Here is a 12,107-nt window from a genome sequence, read left to right as displayed (position 1 = left end):
TGGGGGTACCTGAGGAACTTTGGGTTTTTGTAACTTGGAGTTTTGAGAGGATGATTAACAGGCTTTGGAGTTATGTGAACACAGGATAGGTAAAGGAGTGAGAAGGCAGACTGGGCAGGGAAGTGTGGGCTCAGAATCTGAGGGATCTGCTCTGGGCAGGGCCTGGGCACGCTGCCAGGTCAGCTTTCAGGAGGCCCAGGCATGGAACCTGCTGTCTTTTCCCTTGTATTACGCTGTTTAGGTGGTGAACTCCTTGAGGGCAGGAGTTTTATAGAACTTGGGGCTCCAGTGCCTTATTCAAAACAGGACCCTTCTTTCTGTATATCTGTAGGATAAAAAAGAGAGGCCAGCCTGAGGGTGGGGTTGAAATAAGTGAACTAGCAAGTAAGTTGGACTAGGTGAGCCGGCCAACAGGAAGAAGTGTGAAACAGGGAGTGCCTGGAAGAGATTGATAAATCCTTCATATCCTTGCCAACCTTCTTGAGCGTTGAGATCGTGATCTGGTGACTTACCTTGTTCCATGAGGTTAGTTCCCCCCGGCGTTCTTCCTGCTGTAGCAGCAATAGCCCTGGACCCGACTGCAGGTACTGGGGAGATGGAGCGCCGGGGAGAGTGAAAGAGAGGAGGGGGCACGTTTCACTCCTCCGGCTTTCCGAGGAGCCTTCTGATCCCGTGCACGGTGGCTGCCCAGACAAGTCCCTCAGATGAGGGGTCTCAGAAGGCAAGAGACCTTGCGTTGGAATTTGTTCTGTAGGCCACATTTCATGACAAAAACAGTCTTAGTAAACTCTCCCGTGAAGTCTTGGTGTGTTATGCTCATACTCGGCTGTAAACCAGCTAAGCAACATTAGTCTAACATTGGGATAAATTAAAACACCAGAGAAGACTCACCTAGGGTGTGAACACAGGTTGTGTTTGGTAGACCAAACACTTCACCTTAGGGGAGTGTTTTTTTCCCTCCAGATTTGCTTTACACCGATATGAACAGTGCACGCCTTTCTATTCTTCCTACAGGCTGCATAGGTAACAGATCAGACATGTAAAGAAGATTCTGCTTTTTGTGGCCCACTCTGTATGAGCACACAGTTGGCCTTCTGCCTGCTTCTTCATTCGCTCCTCTACATATCTCTCCAGCAGTACTGGCCCCCTAGGTCCTCAAACACAGTAGATTATCTTCAGCCTCAAGGCCTTTGCACAGACTGTTACCTGTGCCTAGAAAGTTCTTCCCTTCTTTTCCCCCTTCTTATAGATCCTAACTCAAATGTCACTCCTTCAGGAAAACTTTTGATGTTGTGATCTCTCACCTCCCAAAATAAGACCAGATTGACTTCTCCTGTTATGCTCTCATGGTTCCCTGTATGTCTCTTTCATAGCACTTACTGCAGTTTGTCATTCTGTTGTGTGATTATTTAACGACTATGGTCCCTTACTAGACTGTAAGCCCCTCAAGGGCAGGAATTAGATCTCTATTGTGATTAGATTGTAGTGTCTTACATAGTTCTTGATTAATCATCGTAATAACTGACACACGGTGCTCACTGTATACTAGACACTGTTCTAAGAGCTTTACATGTATTAACTCATTTCAATCTCCCAACAACCCTTTGAAGTAGGTATTATTATTATTCCCCCATTTTACACGTGAGAAAACCAAGGCACACAGAGGTAAGTGACTGCCCAGGGGGTCTGGCTCCAGAGTCTGTCCTTCTAACAGCCACATTATACTGCCCAGGCACTACATTGAGGCTTAACAAATATTTGTTGAATTGTTCAGCATCATCAGAAAATGAGGGGTACTACATAAGTGAGTTTCCTGGTAATTCAAATACAATCCTAGAACTTAAAATGTAGTCCCATTTGGTGAAAATCTTTTTAGCAGTTATACTCTTCTTCCTTCTTTTTTCTTTTTTTTTAATAAAGATTTTATTATTTTCCTTTTTCTCCCCAAAGCCCCCCAGTACATAGCTGTATATTCTTCGTTGTGGGTCCTTCTAGTTGTGGCATGTGGGACGCTGCCTCAGCGTGGTTTGATGAGTAGTGTCATGTCCGCACCCAGGTTTCGAACCAAAGAAACACTGGGCCGCCTGCAGCGGAGCGTGCGAACTTAACCACTCGGCCACGGGGCCAGCCCCTCTCTTCTTCCTTCTTACGCACCACAAACTAAACATATTTTAACCTTTTCTCAATTATTCCAGATCGTCAGCACCAGCTATTTTATTATTGCTGTCTGCCCATGAGGGTAAGAAATGGAGAGTAATTGAGGTTTGAGACAGAGTGGATAATCAGGTTTTTGAGTTTTGTTTACTTTCTGATGATGTCTTTGGCTAGCATCAATTTCTTTAATAAATTGATCTTCCTTGGGGCTGGCCCTGTGGCCAAATGGTTGAGTTCATGCGCTCTGCTTCGGATCCTGAGCATAGACGTGGCACCCCTCATCAAGCCACGCTGAGGCAGCGTCCCTCATAGCACAACCAGAAACACTCACAACTAGAATATAAACTATGCACTGGGGGACTTTGGGGAGAAGAAGAAGAAGAAAAAGATTGGCAACAGATGTTAGCTCAGGCACCAATCTTTAAAAAAAAAAAAGATCTTCCTTAATATTTACGTAACTCTTATCTTTGAAATTCTTAGTATTTGTTTTGCTTTCCTAGCATTTAAAGAGATGTTGCTGTTTCTCAGTTTTCATAAGAAAAAGCTGATATGGAAGCTTTGCTCCACAATTCAGATGCCCCTGTAAGCTATTGTTCTGAACTGGAGAAATTGGCAATTAGATTGGATGACCTCCAGATGAGGCAAAAGCCTGACCAGGACGGTGACTTAGGAAGAGGGATGGAGCCTGTTGACAGCAGAGAATGCCCTATAAAATCGTGTCCCCTCTCCCATCCCTGCCTTGGACAGCCATTTCTCCTTTCTCAGGAGGGAGTTCTGTTCTTGGTATCTGGAGGGGCTTCTGCCTTGAATCCAAAGGCTTGATGTCTCCTTGCAGGTAGTTCTTTTTTGCTTCTGTTTCGTGTCTACCACTTGATAAGCTGGAGGAGGCAGCGGTGTTCGATCTTGGCCGGTCCTCTTGCTTTGCTCTTCTTTCTCCATCCTCAGTTTTTGCACCACCACTCTGTAGATTTGGTTGTGCCGATACAGTCTTCCAAGCAGTTTCTTCTGCTTTCCTATCTCTGTCTAAATGTGTGAGAATTGCATAGAGATGTTTACATTTGCCTCTCAGACGTGCCTAGGAAATAGAAACCTATGCTGAAATTATGGAAATCTGGTGGCATAAGATTTTTTTTCATGTGGAAAAGTCAATATTCAGATCTGTGTTTCCTTCCTTTTTTGTTAGCATCTTATTCCTACTAAGTGAAGCAGTCATGGCTTCCTGCGTGAGGCTCATCAGTGTATGTTTGGTCATTAAAATGGTCCTTGCTGTTCAAAGGAGTTGTCATGTGCTAATCAGCAATGTGCGTTTCCTCAGCACTGGCATGAAAGGAATGACTCGCTTCGTCAGAGGAATTGGCAGTGGCTACTGTATTATCATCATCGTCATCATCATCATAATCACCATGCATTTTTTGAAAACCATTAGGACTGGGCTGGGTAAAAGTGTCTTGCAGTAATTCTTTTATGGTGGCTAAGGGTATGACCTTTGACTCTTCGTGATGCTCTTCCCACCCACTTAGATCTACAGTGGGATCTCAGGAATTTTTATTCAGAACATTTTTTAAAGCCCCCACCCTGTATAATTTGCAGTGTCTTTTGGGTTCTTGGGTGTCTATGTAGAATCTACAAACTACGTTTTGCTCTCATCCAAGAGACCCTACCCCCATATCAAAGCAGAGTCCTGATCTTCATCTGCCCCAGAAGGACTCAGAGGGGAGCTGCAGGCCTGAAGTTAATTTAAGCTCATAGTTCTCAGAGAACCATGATTTAAAGTAGTGAAATTATAGTGTGGTGTAGTGGGCAAAGGACCAGACGGGGAGGCGGAGACCTTGCCTCCAGTCCTGTGTCTATGGTTAACTGTCTGTGGTGCCTTGGGCAAGTCACTTCACCTCTCTGGGCCTTGACTTCCTCTCCTGTGAAATGAGAGAGTGGGATAAGGTGATCTCTTTACCTCTTTTCATCTCTAAAATTACATGTCCCAGATCAAACCTACTGTTTGATCTGTGTTGTACGGGAGTCTCATGGACTTGAACGACTATCCAGCTAATTGGAGAGGGGAGGGTGGTATTGTGGAGGACGGAGCCAGTAGAGAACCGGATAATCCTCATACGTACTTCAGACAATGGGGATTCTGATGAAGGGAAGTCAGTCTGGTCGGGTATCTCTACTAGATTTCGTTAAAGCTTGGCAACATCTGGCAAGTGTAGGTGGCAGTTATGTCATAAATATAGTTGTTTGTAGATAATTTTTATTTAACTAGAGGATTTATCCGCTTTCTGCTTGACCCCTTCTGTTCCCTTCCCCCAAAAAGAAATTGCTAACCAAGTAGCAAAATTGACAGCAGATAGTTGCTATTATCAGGCTTGAAAATTTGGTGTCTCATTGTCTTTTTTTTTCTTGGGGTTTTCCTATGAGGACTTCCTAATAGGTTTAGCTGCAGATGAGTATACATACTCAAATGGATCAAATCTCGCTCTACCTAAGGCTAGTAGTCCCCTTAGGAATTTACAGTCTAAGTCAGACCTTTATTAGTTTAGTTTGTTTTTGATGCTGCTCCATTAAGGAAAGTGAGCCTAATACGTTTCTCCAGTTTTACAAGATCTAAATTGCTGCTGTTTCCCTTTAATGAAGACAACAAAATAATAGTGGCAGTACCTGCATTCTAAATCTCAATCACTAAGTGATTGTGAAACCTTCAGTTTTAGTTGTCGTATCTATAAAATGCTTAGGGACCTTAGAGATTGGCTACCACCTAAGACCAAGGGCTTGTTTCCTTGACCATGGTGTAGTAAAGGGTTTCATGCCCAAATGTGTTTCCTCCCCCATGGTGTCAATATAAGTTAATGGCAGGGGGACCATGAAGACAAATGGAACTGCCAGCTGCTTGAACTTAGACATTTAGCCTGGGGCCCCTAAACCAGTTGGTGGGGGAGGGAATATATTCACCTGTTGTGAAATTAGCATACCTTTGCACCCAGGAATAAAGTGGTTTTATGAGGAACCTTTTATCAGATCCATTAAATGGGTGGCCTAAACTGAAGAATTGTAACTGTCTTGGGTGGTGGTTAATTACATCACGCAAGAATTGCCACAAATTCTAGTTTAATTCTCTCAGTTGCTTAGTTTGGAAACCACACAGAGCTCTTCAGTTAGGCCTTGCCCTTTGCTGCATCCCAGCCAGACACTTGACTCCCATCCAAAGCAAATGTCATGGTTACCTTTGTTGACTTAATATCAGGAAACACAGCTGATAGGCTGGGTAGCAGGAACTATATGGTTGATGGATTATTGCTGACCTACACACAGGTAAACGAAGTCTAACAGGATTTGGAATGATTCTGTAGTAGACTGAAATCATTAAAACATAGGCACAATTAAACAAAAAATGTCTAATATCACCATTTATTAGTTTTAAACCTGTTCTTAATCTTTGTCCCAATTCTCTAGACAGGAGACTAAATACTGTGAGTTTTGTGTCGCTACCCAGATGGCTGTCTAGGAGTCTCTGTGTTTGGAGAGGAGAACTTTCCTGTTGGATCAGATGTGTAGATGAGCTGGGGCCTGGGGAGCAGGGTTGGATCTGTCTCATCCGGCCTTAACGTAAGATGCCTTCAGAGGGAGGCCTGTGGGAGCGGCTGGGTTAGCCCACTCTCCTGATTGGTATGAGGCTGATACTCACGTGGGCTTTATTTTTCACCAAGAGATCTGTATGTAGTGGGGGTGTGCTGGCATTTACTGGGCGCTGATTTCAGTCTTAGGCTGCTTTGGTGAATTCTTGATGGTTTTTTGGCCATCATGGGACACAGTCTTCTTTCATGTGATCAAATGGCATTAGAATGACAGTACTCTGCTGGGTACTTCTGTAAAGCAACCAGAATTGCAAATAGCCAGGCTTTGTTGGAGTTTATAGTCTGAAGTAGATAATGCTGCTGCAAGTAGCAGAATTGTAGACACAGATGTCCTTCTTTTGAATATCATTTAGTGCTCGCCAAGGGACTACGTTACAAAATACTATTCTGAGGCACTTCCTGCTGAATTGACGTAGTACTGCACAGGTTGACTTGAGGTGCTTTTGCGTGTGTGTGGTGCCCTATGGGACTGGTGTCCCAATGGCGGGCCAGAAAGTATCTTACCGATAGCTCTTAAAATCAGCTCATCCAGGGGCCGGCCTGGTGGGCAAGTGGTTAAGTTCTTGTACTCTGCTTGGGCGGCCCAGGATTTCACCAGTTTGGGTCCTGGGTGTAGACCCAGCACCGCTCATCAGGCCATGCTGAGGCGGCGTCCCACAGAGCACAACCAGAAGGACCTACAACTAGAATATACAACTATGTACTTGGGGGCTTTGGGGAGAAGAAGAAAAGAAAAAAAAAAGGATTGGCAATAGATGTTAGCTCAGGTGCCAATCTTAAAAAAAGAAAATCAGCTCCTGCATCTGTGGCTTTCGGCTAGTTATAGTCAGCAGAATAATCCCGTCTGTTTGCCATTACCCCTCACCTCTATTTTCTTACCCATCAGACACCACTTCCCTCACTGCATCCACACGTGCACGCATGCAGTCTTGTCTTTCCTCCCCTTTTAGGTCCTTTGGCATTGGTACATTGCCCGCAGAGAATGCTCTTCTCACCTCCCAGTATTATTGCTGAGGTTAATAATTATAAGTTCTGATTCCTTAGCACATTCTAATCCATTTGAAATGTATTATTCTACACTTGGTGACATGCAGCTTTAATTGTTCTCAAGATTTCATGTGTCCTAAGTAGTAAAACAAAATACCTTAGAAATCTTTCTTCTGTGATCCTTCCCTCACTTGCATACCTGTTTTGAGCCTCACCTGTAATACCATAATGTGTAGTCATTAACAAGCAAAAATGAACTCCTAAGTCACTTTATCTTCACTTGACTGCTGTGGCCAGCCGTGCAGTGGATTTGAGCCCTGGGGAGGAGCCCCTGCACTGCAAAAGGCAGACTGGTCTTTGATGGCAGGTTGGAGGTTCCAGGAATTTAGGTACACGCTCTATTGTGTAATGATACTCTATTGGAAACATGCCAGTGTCCTTGCTAGAGTTATACAAGTATTCTTGGTTTGGAGGAATGGTTTTCTTAACCTTAAATAAATAAAACTAAAGTTAGGATTATGCAATATAACGGTAATCCAATGAACATAGATGAAAAATTAGTAAGAAAAAACAAAACCAAAAGACAGCCTCTGAACAGATCCTGGAAATCGGTGTGGTACTCCTAAAAGAAAAATCTTTTCTGTGAATCAAACTTACGGACAAAGAGAACAGTTTAGTGGGTACCGGGGGGAAGGAGGCTTGGGGGTGGGCACAAGTGGTGAAAGGGCACATTTATATGGTGGCTGCCAAATAATAATGTACAACTGAGATTTCAGAATGTTATAAACTATTATGACCTCAATAAAAAAAAAGCCTCTGAACAAATCCTGGAAATTGGTGTGGCACTCCTAAAAGAAGAATCTTTTCTGTGAATCTTCTGCCCTTCCTACCTCCACTCCAAAAGATCACAGTATTTATTATAATATTAGAATACAATGATCTGCCTAATCAAATGTTTTTTTTTAATTTTAAGTATCTTTACTGTTTTTAGTTATCCTACTAAACTAGCACTACAGTGTTGCCTTATCAATTTAGCTTTTAGAGATGTACAATTGGGTTAGACTTGATCGATTTACATGCCACCTGAGAAGTGCACGGCTCTCTGCTTCACAGCAGGGGTCTTCTGTGTGTGTGCCCTTTTTGTGGGGCCTGGATGTGCCGGTTTTGTAAATGGAACCGATACTGCAACACTCACCACGTGTGGATCACTTTGGACACTGGGAATGAGACGAGTGTGTGCATGGTACCACTTCTTCCCACTGACTTCGAGTTGAAAAGTCTCTTATTTTTATTAACCTTCTTTCTGACCCTTGTTATTATTAGGTAGTTGGTTAACCTGTGGACTGTTTCTTGCGATGAGTGTCTGAAATTTAAGAGTTGTGTTTCTCTGGAAAATGCAGCATTCTGAAACCCTGGTGAGGGGCAGTGTTCCTGTGTTCTGAAGCTCAGAGGAGCCTTCAGGGGGCTTCTCTGCTGTTCTTCCTTGAGGGGCAGAGTGAGTGGAAATGAGCAGCCGCCGCTGTGGTAGAGGTGGCAGCTGAAACCGAGCCCCGAGGCCTTGCTGGTTGTCCCCTCCAGCCCTGGTGAGCTGCCGCCTCGCCTGACTAGTCCCAACTACTAGTTGAGAAATTGGCGGGGTTTTATTAAAGGCTGTTTCATTTGTTTTTGTGCTGCTTAAACACATGCCTATCCCTTGTGTTCATCATCCTCTTTGCCGAGGATTTTTTCTAAGCAAAGTTATTTCAGAAAAGATTTTTTTTCTTACCTGAAATATAGGGAGTTGAGTTCATTAATGCAAGAACAACTAACAATTAACTGAGTTTAGAATATTAGAGAATGGAATTGTTGGTAACTTACCTTTTAATCATCTCTGTGTAAGCAGTTGGTAGTTGCTTCCACGTCTTTGTAGTAAAGGCAAAGTGAGTGGCGTGTCTCATTATGAAGTGGCATAGATCCCAGACCTCGTGAAACCTTACTTTATAACCAGAAGATTGAACATGAGGACCCAGCCCCAAAATTGCGTTTGTTTTTATGAGAGGGAGACTCTTAAAGTCCTGACTGGGCAGGGCTGCAGTGAGGATGGTTTGAACACTGAATCAACCTAAGTAAAATGAGCTGGTTTTACCAGCAGCCGTTTCCCCAGCATCACCTGCTCTGAATTGCCAGACTTCAGAGTCCTCAGGCTGGGCGTTTCCAGAATTGTTTTCTCGGGGTCACCTCTTGTGAGAGGGCGTATGTTGTCAGAATTCCATGAGGCCCCATTAGCTAATGGATGTCTAGTTTTAGGCTAGACTAGATTACTCACCACCACTGTTCTCACCCTCTACAGTGTTACTGTGATTGTGTCTTAGAAGTCACCACCGAAGCTAGGAGAGTATGTCCCACTAGTGGGAAAAATGAGCCAGATTCCGGGGAGTCAACTTGAAGTAGATCTGCAGAGTCAGCATTTTCTTGCCATCTTCAGGCTCTCTGGAAACTAGTGTCTATTATGGGACTATTATTGCCATTTCATCCATCATAGCAAAATGGAGCACTGATGACTAAAAAGTCTGGGTGAAGGTGATATGCTAGTTCATTATTGTGCAGCAGTGTTTTTAGAAGTTCAGGTACAGATAGTTCTCAGTTGTGCTCACTATTGCAAAAGGCATCTAAAAGCTTATTTGATTCAATTAGTTTTAGCAATTATATCTGAAGGCAGGAATGTGCATGCCTTAAAAAATGGCAGGGTAGTGGCCAGCCCAGTGGCATAGTGGTTAAGTTCGCATGCTCTGCTTCAGTGGCCCTAGGTTCACTGGTTTGGATCCTGGGCATGGACCAACATACTCCTCATCAAGCCATGCTGCGGCAGCGTCCCACATATGAAATAGAGGAAGATTTGCACATATATTAGTTCAGGGCCAATCTTCCTCACTGGAAAAAAGAAAAATGCCAAGGGTAAGGAGCCAGAAATTCTGTAATATTAGGTTGGCTTATGAGAGAATAGCTCTGTTCAGAGTGGCTCCCCAGGCATTCTAATTTGAAACCATCAAGAGCCTTCAAAGAAGAGACAGGGTTTGTGACGTCACTGTGGACATTGTGATTAACCGTCAGCACTCTCAGTTGCTAAATTCAACATCTAGCCAAACCTGGTATTTTTGCGATTTTTAGAAGACTATGTTAGGTTACGTGATTAGTGTTTTATTTCAATTCACCAACCAACCATAGACAATTGCTCTTCCTGTGGTTTCCATGATGCTTAGACAAGGCAGGTGGCTTTTGTTTCCACACTAGTAGTGAAGCAGCACTGAAGTTTGTAGTAAATATTAACTCTTTTTAGGACTAATACTGTGATAAGGTATATTTGAGGATATATAGTTCATTATAATTGTACTGTAGGCTTTAATAACAACACCAAAACTCTTCTGTTCTGGGATGCACACTCTTACTGGGAGACCTCTGCCCCTTGTTTGGAGGATATTAATGATTGAAGGTGGTTGAGTTGCCTAATGTCCTAACTTCACCTGGAACTTAGGAGCTCAGTGAAGCTCCTTTAACTTCCAGCTTCTCTCCCATCTTCTGACGTCTCCATCTCCTTTCTATTTTATGAAATATTCATTGCAGACTACATGATCATATTATAGAGCATTTAGAAAATAGGGGAGAAAACAACTATTGCTATAATTTTGCAATATTTTCTTCCTCTTTTTTTTCTGTATGTATTTTTTTTTAAAGCTGTGTGTGTTTGTGTGTGTCAGGACTGTTTCAGTTGTGAGTGATGGAAACCTAGTTCCAACAAGCTTAAGCAAAGAGAATTTATTGTGAATATTGGGGTGTCTCTGAGCCCAAGGACAGGTACTTGGCTAGGCCTGAGGAACAGTGGAAGCCGGGGCGTGATCTCCTGATCTTTCAGCTGTGTTTCTTCTCTCTTTGTCTTACTCTTGTCCAGCTTTTTCTACATGGAGGAAAATGCATTCACAGAACTCTCCCAAGTTTAACTTTTTACTGCTTCAGTCCCCCAGAGAGTTCAACCCAATTCTTGTGTGATCCCAAGACCTAGTGTACAAAATGGTTGTTCCAGGGCTGACTTTGACGGGTCGGGGCAGTGCAGCAGAGATTTCTACCTCTTGGCCCTAGGTGTGCATACTTCTTCCCTTTTCGTTTATTCAGTCTCCAAACTGCCCCCACCTGAGAGAAGCCAGCCATCCCGTGTCAAGCTGCAAGCCCAGTCCCCTCTTCCCAATGGGAGACAGCCCTGTGTCCTTTAGCTACACCCTCGGTGATCCTGTCACAGGGCCACTGTTCTCCAGGCTAGGGTGCTCTGGGCAGTGTGTGCTCCTCCGGTTCAGGTGTGAGCGGGTCCAGGTCAGTCTTGTCACCATGTATATACCCTTTGGGCTAAAAGAATTTTAACTATCCCCCAAACAGTTGGTATACATGGTTTTTGGGTTCCCGGCTTGGGCAGGCACCACCATTGAGGCTTCCGTTTTTCTAGTCGGGTCGTACTGAGACTAAGTTTCTAGTTTGAAAGGCAGAATCAGAGGATAGACTTAGCAGACCCTTCTTCCTCAGACTTAAGGCTTTACACAGAGAACAGCATCAGCAGGCAGTGATAAAGCCTGCTCTTGGTTCCCCCATTCCAGGTGAGTGGGCCCTGCTCTGGGCAGAGTAAAGGGCGGAACTGCTCTTCCAGGACAGGCACAGGTAAGAGATGAGATGAATGAGGTTCTGGCAGCTGCTTCGCCCCCTCTGCCAGCGGGTCTCCACCACGGAAAAGGAATGCAGGGACTGGAGTGTTTGTCCTGCCACCTCAGGCTGCCCTGGAGAGAGCCACTGGGCTTTCCCTTTTCAGGGATTAACTAGATGTCACCCTGGCTCTTACAAGAGTGACTAGGTATTGTGGAGTCAGGCTCTCATGCACAAGGAACCTCCCAATGTTTTATGTTTAGTGCTAAAAGCCAGCCATACTCTTATATTTTAAAAATAGCATTTATGCTAAAATTCAGACTGTCATAGTATAAGCAAATTGAGTTGGCCTGTTTTTGATGCAAAACCCACAGTAACCAGCTAATTTGCGGGGCAGTATTGTGACAAAGGAAGAGAAAATCTCATTACAAGGTGGCATTGCTGAATGGGCCCATACCTCAAAAGGATGTTGTCCTGGGAAACCTTACTAGCTATTGCCTGCACATGTGTGCATTATGCACATGCGAATGCACACACAAACCCAGCTGCTCCCGTGGAAACCATGTGGATGAGGGTATAGTTCCTAGCAAAGCTGGAGGACAGGCAGAGCAAAAGAAATATGTCCAATATAATTATAACCACAGTGTACATTAAATTTTGGATTCTATAATTTTA

General features: G+C 43.9%; 1 protein-coding gene across 2 annotated transcripts in view; it reads left to right on the top strand.

Annotated features, from left to right (window-relative positions):
- Positions 1-12,107, top strand: part of ERN1 (endoplasmic reticulum to nucleus signaling 1) — an 81,551-nt gene that overhangs the window by 12,306 nt on the left and 57,138 nt on the right. The window lies entirely within an intron of this gene.

Source organism: Equus quagga, chromosome 11 (genome assembly GCF_021613505.1).
Source record: "Equus quagga isolate Etosha38 chromosome 11, UCLA_HA_Equagga_1.0, whole genome shotgun sequence".
Lineage (NCBI taxonomy): Eukaryota > Metazoa > Chordata > Mammalia > Perissodactyla > Equidae > Equus > Equus quagga.
This window is presented reverse-complemented; position numbering and strand designations above follow the sequence as displayed.